Source organism: Bidens hawaiensis, unplaced genomic scaffold (genome assembly GCF_021521415.1).
Source record: "Bidens hawaiensis isolate Kalapana, Puna unplaced genomic scaffold, B.hawaiensis_p1.1 tig00031771_1, whole genome shotgun sequence".
NCBI lineage: Eukaryota > Viridiplantae > Streptophyta > Magnoliopsida > Asterales > Asteraceae > Bidens > Bidens hawaiensis.
The window spans coordinates 141,223-158,001 of NW_027495366.1; the positions used below are offsets into that span (position 1 = coordinate 141,223).

General features: G+C 35.9%; 1 pseudogene across 1 annotated transcript; it reads left to right on the plus strand.

Moving 5' to 3' along the window:
* Positions 1–1,017: 1,017 nt before the first annotated feature.
* LOC143582502 (glucomannan 4-beta-mannosyltransferase 9-like) lies at positions 1,018–15,363 on the plus strand (annotated as a pseudogene). The gene is made up of 9 exons (XR_013143984.1): positions 1,018–1,368; positions 1,444–1,542; positions 12,930–13,183; positions 13,854–13,964; positions 14,179–14,316; positions 14,400–14,513; positions 14,598–14,797; positions 14,881–15,072; positions 15,201–15,363. The product of XR_013143984.1 is annotated as a glucomannan 4-beta-mannosyltransferase 9-like (transcript).
* The last annotated feature ends 1,416 nt before the right edge of the window (positions 15,364–16,779 follow it).

The window sequence follows — 16,779 nt, forward strand, 5'->3', positions numbered from 1 at the left end:
TATTTGTTTAATTTAATTAAAAAAAAAATTTTAAAAAAAAGATGACGTGACGATGTAATGAGCAACAAAACCATTACACATCTAAAATAAAATTTATCTCTTTACTGAAAGGCGTCACATATCACTTATTCATCCGAGTTTATAACCCTGATATACCTAACCTAAGAGTACAACCTTTGGTATCATGACAGCTGCTATGTTTTAAGTGGGTATGAAAAAAGGTTACCAGAGCCACAAATAAGAAAGGACCCAATCTTATAAATGAAGGACATTTTAGGAATTACAAAAAAACTTATGCACAAAAGTTTGTGATGAAAATGGACATATTGGAATTTTCCCTAAAATGTAATTGATATGAAGCTAGCCGGCTAGGTACCATTCTTCCGGTCCTTTCAAATGTGATGTAGTGGTAGGGAATTTGGGTTTCTCAACAGAGACCCAAGTTTAATTCTCACTTACAACACTTTGAGAGGACATGAGTGGCTCAATGAAGGACGACTGACATCTTTGTGATCTCCAGTTCGATCTTGAGGGCATCCGGGTTTTACCACAAGTGGGCCTTTGGGCAGGTGGGTTTTCCTCAGAACTGGAGATAACTTGGAGGCGCTTAAGGGCTCCGTACGGCTGGGTTGGGCCAGCTAGTGGTGGCCTTTAGCCATTAGGTCACCCCGTACGAAGTATCTAGGCATTCTATGTTTGCTGGCCGTTCAAAAAAAAGGGTACCATTCTTCCAGCATTAGAAAAATAATTTATATCTTCATAGCCATTGTCCTTTTCCCTTTCCTTCCACTCCTGCGGCCCTCAAACTTCCTCCTTGTTCAGTTTCTATATCTGTTTTTTCTTTCTTTGTTTCCTTTTACAAAAACAGAGACTTTCCACATTCCTTTAACATAGAAATGTCCTAAAGTTTCAAAATGAAATATTTTAGCCTCAAACTACACATTTTTGGCTGTTTTTTAAAATCAAATTCCAACCCCAAAACAGAAAGCAAAGCATACTCTGTTTTGTAAACAACCAAAAAACAGAGTAAATGGAGAAGCTTAAGCTTAAGGTGATTGCATTTCTATCGGAGTATTTTGATGGTGCAGTACCGGATAATATCGGGGAGCAAATTATGCTGATTTGGGGTCAAATGAAGGTGTATTTCGTGGTGCCATGTTTGACAATTTTTATGTATATTAATCTGGTGTTGGCGGTCATGTTGTTCACAGAAATGGTTTACATGGCTATTGTGGTTGCATTTAGCAAATTGTTCGTTAAAAACCCGAGCAGCGTTACAAATGGGAACCATTTGAAGATGATGCTGAGCTGGGTAACTCTGTTTATCCACTTGTTCTTGTTCAAGGTCCCATGTTCAATGAAAAAGAGGTTTTTTTTTTTGGTTCATAATTGCTCTGTTTTTGTTTTGGTTTTTAGTGTTTTTTTAACTATTTGTTTAAACAGGTTTATCAGCTGTCCATTGGAGCAGCATGTGGGCTTTCGTGGCCCTCTGATCGTATTGTGATTCAAGTACTTGATGATTCAACTGATCCATTAATTAAGGTTAATAAATTAAATTACATTTTAGTTTACTCATTTTATTTTGGGAAAGAAAATAGTACAAGTATATTATGTTAGAAGAACAATTGATAATCAAACATTGAACTCAAAATTTTGACGGGTAAAGAGGAATTCTATTTTGGTTTTGTTAAAACTGAAAGTGCAATTATAAAAATAAACCTAATTGTGCTATATATAGGCTGTTAATACCTCAAAAACTATATTCTATTTTATCTCAAACTCCAGTCAAATCTACAAGTCAGCTTCTAATTAATCCTAAATCATATACATACTCAATTAAAACTTTAATTAATAAAAGACAAAAATGTCCTTCAAATTAAGTCATCGACCTCTTTAATTAAATCGGGATTATTACTTTATTCACCCTCTTAATCTTGATTTTCTCCTCCAAGGACCACTGTTCCGAACAACTCTCTCATCTCGGCAACTTTATTCTCGGTAAGGCGTTTTTAAGATATCAGCTCGCTGCGCCTTTCCACAGATATGTTCCACTTTAACTTCTTGTTCAATACACTCTCGAGTGAAAAGGAAACGAATGCTTATGTACTTGCTCCTTTTGTGAAACACAAGATTTTTCAACAATGCGATAGCTGATACATTACCTACTCGAAGTAGCACTTCTTTCGATTCTTGACCCGTTAACTCGCCAACCAGACTTCTCAACCATAAAGCATGTTGAGCTGCAGCTACGACTGCCATAAACTTAGATTCACACGAGAAAGTGCAACCTACAATGTTTTTGTGAATACCAAGATACAATGGCTTTCATGTAGTAGAGCGGCATCCCGATTGTACTTCTGCCATCACACTAGTCTGTGTCATGGTTACTTTCAGTGTAGGTAGTCAATTCTTTCTTCCCGTTTCTGCCATATGTTAACCTGTAATTGATTATATAGTTCACATAGCTTTCACCACAAGCATATGGCTTTTTTTTGGTTCTTGCATAAACCGACTAGCCACACTGACCGAGTGGCACAAATTTGGTCTTATGTGAACGAGATACCTAAGACTCCCGATGAGTTGCCGGTATTCAGTGGGGACAACCGTCTCTCTGTCTTCATCCTTGGTGATATGAAGTCTTGCCTCCATAAGGATTTTCGCAGGATTGCAGTTTGTCATTCCAGCATTCTCCAAAATCTTTTGAGCATACCCGCTTTATTTTATCGAGATCCCATCTTTATGTTGTTCACCTCGATACCTAGATAGTAGGATAATGGTCCTAGATCACTCATCTCAAACTCTTGTTTCATTTAAGTGTTAAACTTATATGTTGCTGCTAAATTTGTCCCGGTGACTATTAAGTCATCGACATATACTCCCACTATGGTTACTGAGTTTTGTCTGGTTCTCGTGTAAATGGCTTGTTCACTAGGAGATCTTTTGAACTTCAATCGGTTAAGTGTTGCATTGAGTCATTCATTCCAAACTCGATGAGCTTAATCAATACACCTTGTCCTCTTTTCGGGGTACTATAAACCCCTCATGTTGTACGTACACTACTTCTTTTAGCACTCTATGCACAAAAGCATCTTCGCATCTATATGATGGATACTCCACTCTTCTCGGGCTACTAAAGCAATTAAGAGTGTAATGGTTTCCAGTCAGGCCACCGAGGCGAATACTTCTTCAAAATCAATGCCTGACATTTGAACATATCCCTTCGCCACCAATCTTGCCTTATGTTTATTATATTCCCATTAGCATCACGCTTGACTTTGAAAACCCATTTTAACCGACTGAGCTGTTACCTTTTGATAAATCATAAGCTTCCAGGCTTGGTTTCGCTCGATTGAAGCGATCACATTTTTCATGGCAGCTTCCCATTGGCTATTTCAATTTTACATCCTTCTTCATCTAGCTGCCCCAAGCTAAGAAGATTGGTCTTCAACTTAGGCATACAGAAAATATCATAAAACGATTTCTTTTCACACATTCTTACTTACCACATCCACCATTTCCTTTGATTTTGACCTTGGATCATCACCAAACTTCACTTGACCTGAAACTCGTTCATCCATGGTAGTGAAAAACTCTTTCTTTCTTGATATGTCATGACTTGCGCCATTATCTAATATCATGTTCCTTCATTCTTTTCATACTTTTCGAACACACCAGGGATAAACCTTTCTTCATTCAGATTTACTTTCTTTGTTAGACAAACTGCCATGTACAAATCAGGATCAATATCATCTTTCGTCTTTGTCAAATTCACTTATACTTTCCATTTTCTAGGTGCTTTACATTCGTTCGAGTAATGCCCAGTCTGATCACATTTTGTAACATCCACAAAATTTTGGTTCAAATTTGACAAGTTTATAAAGTTAAAGGACAAAAATATTCATGAGACAAGTAATGGGAAAAGTATGGTAAAGAAAATAAAGCATTTTTATGCTAAGGGAATAAGTAAGGAAACTCCATCCCACATAGAAAGTGGGAGAGAATTGAAAGCACTTTATAAGGAAGGAATTATCCATCGTAATGTTCTTGTATGGCTAACCACTCCCACTAGTCCTAGCGGAGGGTGCCGGACACAGACTTGGACTCGGACTCGGGCGATGGGCGTAATGTGGCGTTTTGATGGCGCACTTTGCACGCTTGCATCGCCGCGAGCCGCATAAGGGCCGCTTTAGTATGTTTGAGCTATGATCAAGATGTGACAAGCTACCAAAGACTACGGATTGAAAATGAAATTTTAGCATCTTCGCGATACACGAAGATGACAAGAAAGGCAACTTCGTGATACGCGAAGATGCAGGACACGTCACAGGACACGTGGCAGACCAGAGTGACACGTGGTGACACGTGGCAAGCCTACGTGATGACTCACCTAGGCTATTGCACCTTCGCGATACGCGAAGATACACAGATTCAGGCTATAAATAGGCAGCCATAGGGATGAAGTCTCCATCACATCACCCACACTTTACCTCGGTTTTCATGCCAAAATCCCGTCATTTCCAATACGCTCGTTATCTAGAAGTACGTGCAAGTAGGAGCGCTACCCACGTGAAGTTTAAGCATTTCATAGATAAGCCATACAAGGTAGGGGTTCTGCTCAATTATTTTATTATATATGGCTTAGACCCTAGTCGAGGGTATAGTCTATACCTTGATCAGTTAATAAGTGAAATAAAGTTTTCATAAGACAAGGTTATGAATAAAATATTATTCTTTATTATAAAGATATATCTTATGAATGAAGAAATAAATATACGTTTCTTCAGTATAAAGAAACGTAGTATATAAATGTTTTATAAAATAAAATGAATATCAAGGTAAAGGTTATGCAAATAGACTTAAGGTCTAAAGCTAGATCATAGATCTAGTTATTTATAGAATGTTGTTCTCGTACTATAGGTTCGAGATAAAGATCAGACATCTGTTAGTGAGAAATCTTGAAATCAACAAAAGGTGAATACGTCCAAACCTTTTTATAGTGTGAAATGTTTTATGACATGAATACGTCTATGTACTGTATTTTTGAAAAGATATTTACTCTTTAAAACTATGGACTGTTATCCATATGTAAAAGAGTTATGGAAATATTTGCATGAGGGTTGGTTCAAATCCTCAAAAACGTTTTGATACAAGGTAGTACTAAGCACTCAGGCTAAAATACACATGTGTCTGGATCCTTACATATATGTACTGTAGTGGGCACACTACAGACATACTGACCATGAGGCAAGTGACTGTCTCTAGGGCGAGTGAAGTCTGATTATGTGGTTTGTGCGTATGTTAGTTCCGATGAGATGGGATTGAGACCCACTGAGTCGTTGAACACTATTGGTGTTGTGTCATTACGAATTGTGAAAATGTTTTATTAAGTCAGCGTATTCACCAGCATATAGCTGACGTATTTTCAAACTGTTTTCAGGTAACCAAGAGTAAGGTATAGAGAAGAATATGCCAGTGAAGATAGAAGATCACTAGGCATAGAATGCAGCTGGTGGCTCAGCTAATTTTGTATTGAGGCATATATATATTAAACTTGTTTTTTTTAAACAAGTAATTTTGTAAAACAAACAAGAGTATTTAATTCCCTATGTTATGAAAGTAAATATGTTTAAATTGACATTTTCCGCTGCAAACTTTGATGAATTGACAGAAAGTGGTACCAACTGTGAGTCACATGCCTAGGCCTGAAGGCGGGGTGTGACACATTTGTAGCACATTATGTACTTCCTTCTGTCTTGCCATTCTTTAGGGTTTTTTTCCGGTCTTCACCCCATGCATCATTCAATCTCATATTCACTATTCCATATTGGATTCTCTCTTCCTCATCCGTTGTATCTTTCACGGCCTCTACCACATCCTTGGTAGTTTTTAACTTTATTTTTGGTTTGGGTGAACAAGAGCTGACTTTGAGATTTACTTCCATTCACATTCTTGAACTTGTTTCTTTCTTCATATGCCCTTAACGTCCAACCACATCTTTAAACGCGATGGTTTCGATGTCTGCGAGTAGCTCCATCAAAAAAACAATAGGCTAATATTTATCTGTCATAGAGTTCAAGAATTTTCTTACCAAAACCTCTTCTTCAAGTACTGCTCTCGTGCTCTTGTACTTTGACTGTACTCCACCCAACTTCGCTGCATATTCATCAATACTTTCTGGCTTCCTGATGTGCTGAAAGTAGTTTAATATTTATTAACTAAATTAACTAAAAATAAACACTAAGTAATACTCTAGACTCTCTAAAACTCGACTAAACTACTAACCGGCAAGTGAACCGATTGACTCTAGTAAAGCTAAGTAAGTCCTGATATCGAATCCACGAGACTCTCTAAATTACGTTTATTAGCTAATTAGACTTGACTACAAAACACGACTAATTAATTTTATTTATTTGGGGGGTTTTTATTAAAAAAAACTAATTTAATACTATAATTAAAAACTAATTAAGAAAATAAGTAATTTAAACGAAAACAAAGTTTGTTATAAATAAGATGGTGATGAGAAAACTACATAGGCTAGAATCCCCTAAATTTCAGTTATGACTTAACCCGGGAAAATATTTAGTTATGGACTGGGATCGTAAAATAGACACTTAAAAGAAAACCCGAACAGGTGTGACATTCGTCAATTTCGGGTCTTGTTTGTATTCGTTTTTGTATTTGTTTATTATGTAAACCGACCCGATTTGTAAACCGAAGCTTACGTTATAATCAAAATGATGGATTTATGTTACAATATTGTTTCACACTTGTTGGGTCTTGAAAACATCCTATTTTTATTTTTATTTATTTATTTATTTATTTATTTTTTTGTTGTTTTGTGTTTTTGTCTTGATCCATTTTGCATGAAAACTCTTGTGTCTCACACCCATATTTGACCACCAACATTACCCTATATATACACCACTTTTCCTCTTCATTTTCCCTTGCTACAACTCCAAAAAAAAAAAAAACTCTCTCAAACATCAAAGATTAAAGGTTATCTTCTTAAGTGTTCTTGAAGGATTTTGGTCTTTCATCTTAATTAGTTTATGTAGCCTTATTAATACTTGTTTATGGTTGTGCAACATATATATAATATACACCCCTTGTTTACCTTTGGTAGTTACTTCTCCGATTCCAGTCGGTGAGGTTTCGGACCCCATAAGGCAAGGCTTCATGGAGGACTTCGTGTCCTTGATATATATACATCTATATAACTTGTTCATACATATTAATCTTGCTTATTTTAGTTTGTTGGTCATGTTTACAAGTTCCATGGTTATGGGTTTTTAAAAGTCTATGCTTCGGTTTAACCGTAAATAGCTCTAAACCGTAAACCGAACTTTGTTACTAGTTTTGTTTGTTTAAACATACTTAGTGTTAGATCTAAGTTTCTAAAATCATTTTTACAAATTCTATGGTTATGAGTTTGTAGAATCTTACCTCGGTCTTAACCCGAAACACGATCCGAACCAAAAACCGAACTTTTGTTTAAAGATTTTATTGTTAACTTTTGGTATTTTTTTATTTGTACATTATTATACAAGTTCTTTAGTGTTTGGACATGTGGAAACCATCTATGAACTTGTTGTGAGATGGAAACCGAACCAAACCGATTCTTGCTCGCTTAAGACACACAAGTGTGTTTTTTTTAGCCATCAAGACTTGTATATTTCTTTAAAAATAGTTACAAATTGATTTTTAAATATTTTCTTAAGTACTTGGAAATGTTGGATCCAACTTGATCTCATAACAAAGTTTGGACCGACAAAACCGAACACTCACTTAACGTGCGTTGTTAGTTCTAAAACAATGGAACTACATACTTGGTTAAGTCTTATTAAATTTTATTGAGTTATCTCATAACATTCAATATTTTGGAAAGTTGACTTTGGGTTTGACCAATTATCAAGACCCAAACCGACAATCCGAACACTCGATAAAAAAAACCCGTTTTAGTATCTTTATTCCAAAGGGATTTGCATTCTTGCATTTTACCCACCTTATTACTTAACATAGGTTGAGTAAATATTAAGGTTAGATACTTTAACCCGGTTTCGAGCAAACTTACATTTTTAAAGAGTTATTATTATAAATTCTTAAATAGTCACATTTTAAACCTTGAACTTTAATTATTTACATTTCTCAACATTTATTTTGTTTAAAGACCTTCAAGACAACCTTTCAAAATTCAAGACTTCTTTTCTTTTTAGGCATTGTGCGTTAAACTCGTCGTTCCGACAAATCTCCAAATTATCATCTTTCAAGTTTACTACTTGAAGATGAGTACTTCATACCCCATTTTCCATCTTTTATTTTGGGGGTGACATTTCATACTTATTCAACAAAATGCTTTATATTTGAATCTTAAACCACAAACGTAGTTGTATACTTTACCTAAATAATTGCTCGATTTGGTGTTCTATGCTTATATGCCTATGTGTTTATCGCTTTTGGTTGGTGGAACTATAAAATCCTAGACTATTTGGCATCCCCTTATAGCAAGGTGTCGTTAACGTAATGCAATTAACGATAACTATAAAATCCTAGACTATTTGGCATCCCCTTATAGCTAGGTGTCGCTAATGTGTTTAGCGATATCTATTTATCCAAATTACCACTTTTATTTATCGTTTCGTATGCAAGTTTTGTGGCTATCTTTATTATATACTAATATGATTAAACTTATGAATTGCTCACCGACCTTTGTGTTGACAAACTTTATTTTATGAAATGTTACAGGTTTGCATCTTGGTTGATTTATGATTGTGAAGAAAACGACATCAAAGACCTTAGGATATTAGTAAAAATGAACAATATCAATTTGCCATATTTTGTAATATCTTGTTTATGGTTATTTTATGGATAATTGTTATGTGACATTTTCGATGTTGTGAAATGAAATGAGTTTATTAAATACTGTCACTTTAATTAGTGTCATGTGCTTATGGACAATCGTTACACCTCGGCATGTTCCGCCGCCTTTGGTCGGGGTGTGACAACAGGACCCCTGACCCTTCTCAAGAAGACACCTATGGGTTTCTAATAAATTTTAACGCACACCAGTATTAAAAATCAAGTTTCCTTACGGTCACCTAATTAATTATGATCTAGTTCCTTTATAATGAAATCCTACCTTACAGCGCGGAAATCAAAGGGAATTTAAAATATTTAATTGATTCAATAGACAATAATAAATAATCAACCCTAGACGGACTCCTTACAAAGAACTAAATCTAGCAAGATTAAATAATAAAGATCTATTAATAACCTAGCACTTTACAGATTTTAGGTTAGCATCACACTTAGGTTTATTTGACAATATTATTCCTATGATCTTATCATGAAATTAACCATAAAATAATCAAAACACGAAGTAATTGACCTAATAGCAATCCTATCATATGACAAACAATAATCAAGGAAAACTATGGAACAAAACTCATCAAACAATCCTAAGCATCCATATGCATCAATTTAATATAAACAAGTCTTTTACTAAAACATAAAAACCATAACGATAAATAATCCCAAGTCAAATCAAAACATCAAAGTAGGTTCATCATAACCTAGGCGGTCTAAGGGTTTAGCCAACAACCATACTCAAGAACAAAAGATGATAAATAGGTTCAAATAATAAATTCATGACAAAAAATATTAAATTCAAACCGAATAATAAAGACGTTTGGATGAGTAGGTGTTGAACCCGGATGCTATTTGGTTGAACCAAGGCTTGCTCCTTCTCTTTTCTTCTTTCTTTGCGTGAGCCTCTCTTTTGTTCGTCTCCACTTCTGCCGTCCGATAATTGTCTGACGTAAAATCCCCCTCCAATCCAAGGGTCCCCGGTCCCTTTTTAAAACCCTTTTCTTTTTCTTGTGTCTTACTCCTTTCCTAATTTGTGTATTGGGCTTGACAAAACAATTTCTCATGGACCAACGATACCTCTTCCATCCAAGTTGATTTTTCTAATTCGGTGGAGCCCACTAATGCCATGCTTTCTCTTTTCTTTTCGTTTTGTTTTGTTGTTGTAACTACACGAAAGACAGACTTGGTGCATATTTGTAATTTAAATAATCACATTAAAAGAATTAATCTTTTCTAACTAAATAAATGATTACGTTATTTTTAATTCTTTTTTTCTTTTTTATTATTTTGTTTCTTTTAACTTTAGAATTATAATAATAATAATGAGATAAATTATTCAACTATTCATTAATTGGTTTCAGGTTTAGCAAAAGTGCTCCATTTTAGCTCATAGTCTCTAGAAACCATTAAACTCATATGTGAACCAAACATTAATAATATTCAATAAAAACTTGGCTCACAAACACTTAAAAGTGTAGAAAATATTTATATAATGATTTGTATATTTTAGACCATATCACTTCCCATCTTCAATCCATCTAACTCAATTCTTAGCATTTGAATACGAGCTTTTGGAGTTCTTTCTGCATCAAGATAATGAACTCTTAGTGCTTCATAGACATCTTTCGATTCTGAATACTTGGCAAAGGGAAGCAACACATCTTCTGGTAGGGCATGGAAGATAACACCTAAGGCTATAAACTTCTTTCTTCTTTCTTCAATTATGCCCCTTTTTCTTTATCAATCGCATCTTGCAAACCGTTCGCACCCAAGACAATTTCTTTCACCATAACCAACCATGATGCATAGTTAGTTTAAGTTAACTTTCGTGCTAGAAACACAAAACCACCTTCTTTTACTGTTCCTGAGTTCCCTTCTTTATCACTGGTCACGACTCGATGATCAAACTTAAAAACAAAAATTGGTACTCGATTTCGATAAAATAATATCTTTCTTTGTTTCATCCAAATTGCAATCCAAGAAAATAACTATTTTTTACTTTGGCAACTATACAAAATATATATTACTTTTGTTGCAAGCAACAAAAGAAAAACTCCAGAGAAACAAAATATGTATTCTCTGATACCTTGCAAAATCTCCAAAATAAGGAATATACCCTGCTTCTTGTGTGGTTTTGATGTGCGAAAATATATATATAAATAGAATGCGATTCGCAACTAAGCTTTAAAACCAAACAACCTAACCTAGTTCACATAATCGGCAAGTGTACCGGTCGCGTGTGGCAAAGAGCTAAGGAAGTCCGGATATCGAACTCAAGGACACGCGAGGTGGTTCGGATACTAAACCCTAACTAAGTGCTGCCTAATAACAATATTTAATTAATTATCTTTTTTTTTTAATTTTATTTAATTAATTTAACTAACTTACTTGACTTAACGAAACTAACGGGAAAACTTAACGACACTAACGGCACTAACGGAGCTCTCAAATATGATGAAGGGGAACCACCTAGGTAAGGAATCTTAACGACTATCAACAACGCTCGGGTGACAACGAACACAGAAACCGGGTTCTAAAGATAATCTAACTAGACAATAATAAGGGAAAATAGGTCTCCACGGTCAGCTTTACTAAAAACCCCTAAAAACGTCTAGAAAGATAGGTAAAGCACGGTTGATTTTCTAAGTACCCTAATGATTTATTACTTGGTCCGTATCAAAATCACAAATTCCTCTAAGGCTCGTAATCCTAACAAACCTAGGGAAAAATGGGTAATTCAATATTAAAGATTAAATAATTCGGCTTACAAATTAACCTAATCAACGGCTAGAAAACCGATCGAGGTCTCGAAACGGCTAACTAAATCGACCAAACCAAAGAGATAAACCAACTCCTAATGTCTTGGTCCGACTAAAAGGAGAAGACCTATTGAGATGAACAACTCTAACCAATCAGACCTTATGGTGACGTCTACCACAAACGACCAAAAACACCAAGTAATCAGTCTAGCATGCAATTCTAAACAAAACACGAAACTAATTCATGTAAAGATAAAATCACACGGGGTCTAATTAATATAATAATGAACAAACTCAATAGCAATCATAGAATAAAATCATAATAATATGAACTTGACAATAGAAAATCAATTATACGTTCGTTAATCAACCCGAAACAATCGTCAACACGTCATCAATCAACCAAACCTAGGTAGTTCTAATGGTTTAGTTACTCATAATAATAATAATAATAATAATAATAATAATAATAATACACGAAAACAATTCATAGAGAATAATAAAATTCATGTGCAATAATTATGAATAAAAAAAACGTAAAAAGTCTTAAACCAAATAGTCAACAAACCAACAAGTGCTCCCTGCCAAGATTCTGCTTTCTTGTCTCTTGCGGCCCTCCTTCACCACAGATGCCTCCGAATAAAAATATAATGATCCCTGTTTTAGTTCAATATTGCGGCTACTGTGTTTTGAAATTCCAGCCGCCAATCACAAGCAAAATTCTTTTACACCAAAGCTTCCCCCTATGACTTATCGACTTCGAAGACCCCCCTATATGTTCCTGCCTCTTTTCCATAAAATACCTAAACCTTCTTAGTTGTGCCCTACTCCACGCCAAAACAAACATTTTGCTAACTTCCTTGGACCGGCAATTTGCCTTCTTGCTACAGTCAAACTCTTGTTGTAATCGATCGCTATCTTCGAACCTTGATATGAGCTTTGTACAACTTTGATACCAATTATTGGAAGATAATTGATAATCGAACAATGAACACGGAATTTTGGTGAACAAAGTGGATGTCCTTTTTAGGTTTTGTTAATACTGAAAGTGCAATTACAAAAATAAACCTAATTGTCTTATTTATAGACTGTTAATACTTGGAGAACACATATCCTATTTTATCTCAAACTCCAATTAAATATACGACTCTAACTCCTAGTTAATCTCAAAATCAAATACATCCTCAGTTAAAACTTTAATTAATAAAAGACAAAACTGCCCTTCAAATTAAACCATATATCAACGGTTTAATTAAATCAGGATTATTGTTTCATATTATAGTACTTTTTATATCTTTGTGGTAGGGTTTGGTGGAAATGGAGTGTGAAAATTGGACAAGCAAAGGAGTAAACATACGCTATCAAGCTAGGGATAACCGAAAGGGGTACAAAGCCGGGGCGCTTAACGAGGGGCTAAAGCATGATTATGCAAAAAAACTGTGAGTATGTGGTCATCTTTGATGCTGATTTCCAACCTGAACTGGATTTTCTCACTCGAACTATTCCATTTCTTCATCATAACGCTAAACTTGATCTTGTTCAAGGATGCTGGAAATTTGGTAAAGTTTTTGTACCCCTTAAACTCACTTTAGTTTTATTTTATCTTTATTTGCATGCATGAATGTAGATATTAATATAAAGTGCGTATTGGTTGGTAGATATTAATATAAAGTGACTATTATTTGTAAGAACCCAAAAGTTTTATTGTATGTAATGGTATATTAAGTGTACAGTACATACAATACACAAATATTAATAAAATCGTTAAATGAGATTTGAAATGATTAAAGCATTTTTAATCACAGCTTCATTGGGTTTTGTATTATGTTATGATTTTTCTATTTATAGTTTGTAAATGGAAGTAAAATGATTAAAATAGTCATTCTATTTTGGTAAGATGATAAGATGGTGAGGGTGTAAAATAATAAAATTATAACAACAAAATAAAATGAAATATGGTTTTGAATGACAGCTTTGTGTTTCGGTCCTCCCAGATGCTCTTGATTTTAGACTAGTAAGCTGGTTGGTGCAATTTTCCATTTTTTTTCTGTATATAACGTTTAACATAGGACACGGGAATCATGCCAGTCACGTGTGACTCCTGAGTACGCCTTTCCTTGGCATTAATCGATAACAAACAATATATTGAAAGTTAAAATCTATAAAGGTTAATAATACAAAGAATTAGAAACTAATTTGTTTTAGGGTGTAACTGATCTAATGTTGCAGCGAACTCAAATGATTGCTTAATGACAAGATTGGAAGAGATGTCACTTAACTACCTTTTCAAAGTGGAGCAAGAGTATGGTTCGATTACTTTCGCATTCTTTGGATTCAATGGTAACCAAACTCCTACTTGCTTGTTGCTTTTTAGGTTTTAAGTTAATCAATTGTTGCATAATTCATCATTGATTGTTGTGTATCCATGTTGCACATGATTATAGACGCTAAGTGTGGTAAATTTGCGACTTAAGACATTAATAAGTGTATTCAAGTCCTGCTTCTTTTAATGGAAATTAAATTAAAGTGGTGTTCTATATTTCTGTTTTCTTAGGGAGTGCCGGGGTTTGGCGAATGGCTGCACTTGAAGAGGCTGGGGGATGGAAGGGTCGCACCACAGTAGAAGATATGGATTTGGCGGTCCGAGCTAGTCTTAAAGGATGGAAATTCTTAATACATTGATTCACTAATGGTAAAGTGCCTTAATTTTCTAAATTATAAAACCTAGTGACAAAGGAAGTTCGAATGTTTTCATATTTTCACTTTGATGCATAGGTTCAAAATGAACTACCAAGTGTATTCAAAGCATACCGTCGCCAACAACATCGTTGGGCTTGTGGTCCAGCTAACCTTTTCAGAAAAATGGTTTTTGAGATCATGAAGAACGAGGTATCATTTTATTTACCATTTTTCTTAATTACTTTATTTTTATTAATGGATTTATGTTACTTTTTTTACTTGTACGTTCTCTAGACGGTGACATGGTGGAAGAAATTATATATTTTGTACAGTTTCTTCTTTATTAGAAAAGTTGTTGCTCATATTGCTGCGTTCACGCTCTACTGTGTTGTTTGTCCTGCAACCATATTGATACCAGAAGTCGAGATTCCAAGATGGTTTACTATATATATTCCAACCGCCATCACGTTTCTAAATGCAGTAGGAACTCCTAGGTAAGTCTTAGTTCTTTGATCATTCATGACTAGCCATTTTACTAGAAATCAATGAATGTCCTTGCTTCATGTTTCATATGTAGGTCTTTCTATTTGTTAGGGTTTTGGGCACTCTTTGAGAATGTCATGTCCTTTCACCGGGCTAAGACCACATTTATCGGACTTTTTGAGACCCAAAGTGTGAACGAATGGGTTGTCACCGAGAAACATGGAGATGTATCCAAGGTCAAAGCAACAACACAACAAATTCAATCTTGGTTTAAAATAGGTGAACGGTACGTCATAGGTCAAGCATGGGTTCCGTTAATGTCCTCCATTTTATCTCTTGTTATGCATATGTTAATAACAACACTAAATTTTAGAAATGTCTATAAACTAAATACTTTATGGACACATTTGACAGGATTCTTATACTAGAGCTCTGCGTGGGATTTGCCCTCTTTGGATGTGCTTGCTACGATCTTGCCTATGGGAAGTACCACTACTACATTTACCTTTATTTACAAGCCATGGCCTACATCATAATGGGTTGCGGCTATATTGGCATTCGGGTCCCCAAATCTTAGCAGCTTGCAGTCTGTTATTATTCTTCAATTTTTCCATCACTTTTCAATGCACATTTGAATCATCCGTACATTATTTATTCTTATACTACATGATTTATGGCATTTCTTGTGAATGTGAGAGTGAAGATGTCATGCCACTATAGCCATTGAAGATGTCATGTCACTATGGCCATCTCACAAACATCGTGTCGCACCCAAGTGAATGTGAAAATGAGGCAAGAGGGTTCTTCACAATATTAGAGTAAGAAAAATGGATTTTTTTTATAACTAATATTATATTATTTTATGGAGCGATAACAAAGCATACCCACTCAATCACTTAGAACATGGGATGTGGTACCAACCAAAATCTTGATTTGAGTCGATGTTCTAGAACAAAGTTTTTGTATTATTATACTTTTGAAAATGATTAAACGAAATTTAATACAAGCATAATGTCACGGAGCTATCCCTCAGACTCCATAAGGCGTCCGAAGGCTAGCCAATCGGTCCGCTCATGACCAGGGTCTGCTGGTTTCGTCCTGCCTTGGACTCATCAGGCGAGCGGCAACAGCTCGCAACCAACGATGCGTTCGTCATACAAGCACGACTAGGCATGTACGCCTTCCTTCCCTCTGAGGTCGTTCCCAATGAAGTCCGGGATGAGCCAACAAACCCAAGCGTTACAACACAAATGAAGCATCTCGATCTTCAAATATTTGGTCCGTGACACTCTCCTACCACCATAACCATGCACGTCCTCGTGCATGCACATGTCGTCCCATACCGATGTGCAAGACTTAGACGTAGTGGTCTTCCCCTATGCCATGCATGTCTGAAGGGCAAGCTCGCCGTCCCATACTAGCTCACAAGCCGAAGCCATGTGTTTTGAGAATGATCAACTCTGATAAATGGGACACCGAATAGTTCAGCCAAAATGTGAGTTAGCCGTGTCGGTTAATTATGCCGCCGGATTGTATGATGCCGACGTTCGCCAAGTTAGCAGACTTCAAAATAGGTTACAGCTCTGCTACACCGTAAAACTTTTAACACGAACACGGAGGTCTTCACTTCACTGGACTAGGGCGGCGCTCACGATCCCATACTTGCGGCGTACAAAGACCATTCGATCTTCTCCCACCACCATTGCTTAACTCATTCTCGACATTTTTAAGCTCTTTTTGGTTGAGTGTGCGCGTTCCAACGTATCCGAGGTTCGACCTGCTCTGATGCCACTTGTCACGGAGCTATCCCTCAGACTCCGTGTGGCGCCCGAAGGCCAGCCAATTGGTCCGCTCATAACCAGGGTCTGCTGGTTTCGTCCTGCCTTGGACTCATCAGGGGAGCGGCAACAGCTCGCAACCAGCGATGCGTTCGTCATGCAAGCACGACTAGGCATGTACGCCTTCCTTCCAGCTGAGGCCGTGCCCAATGAAG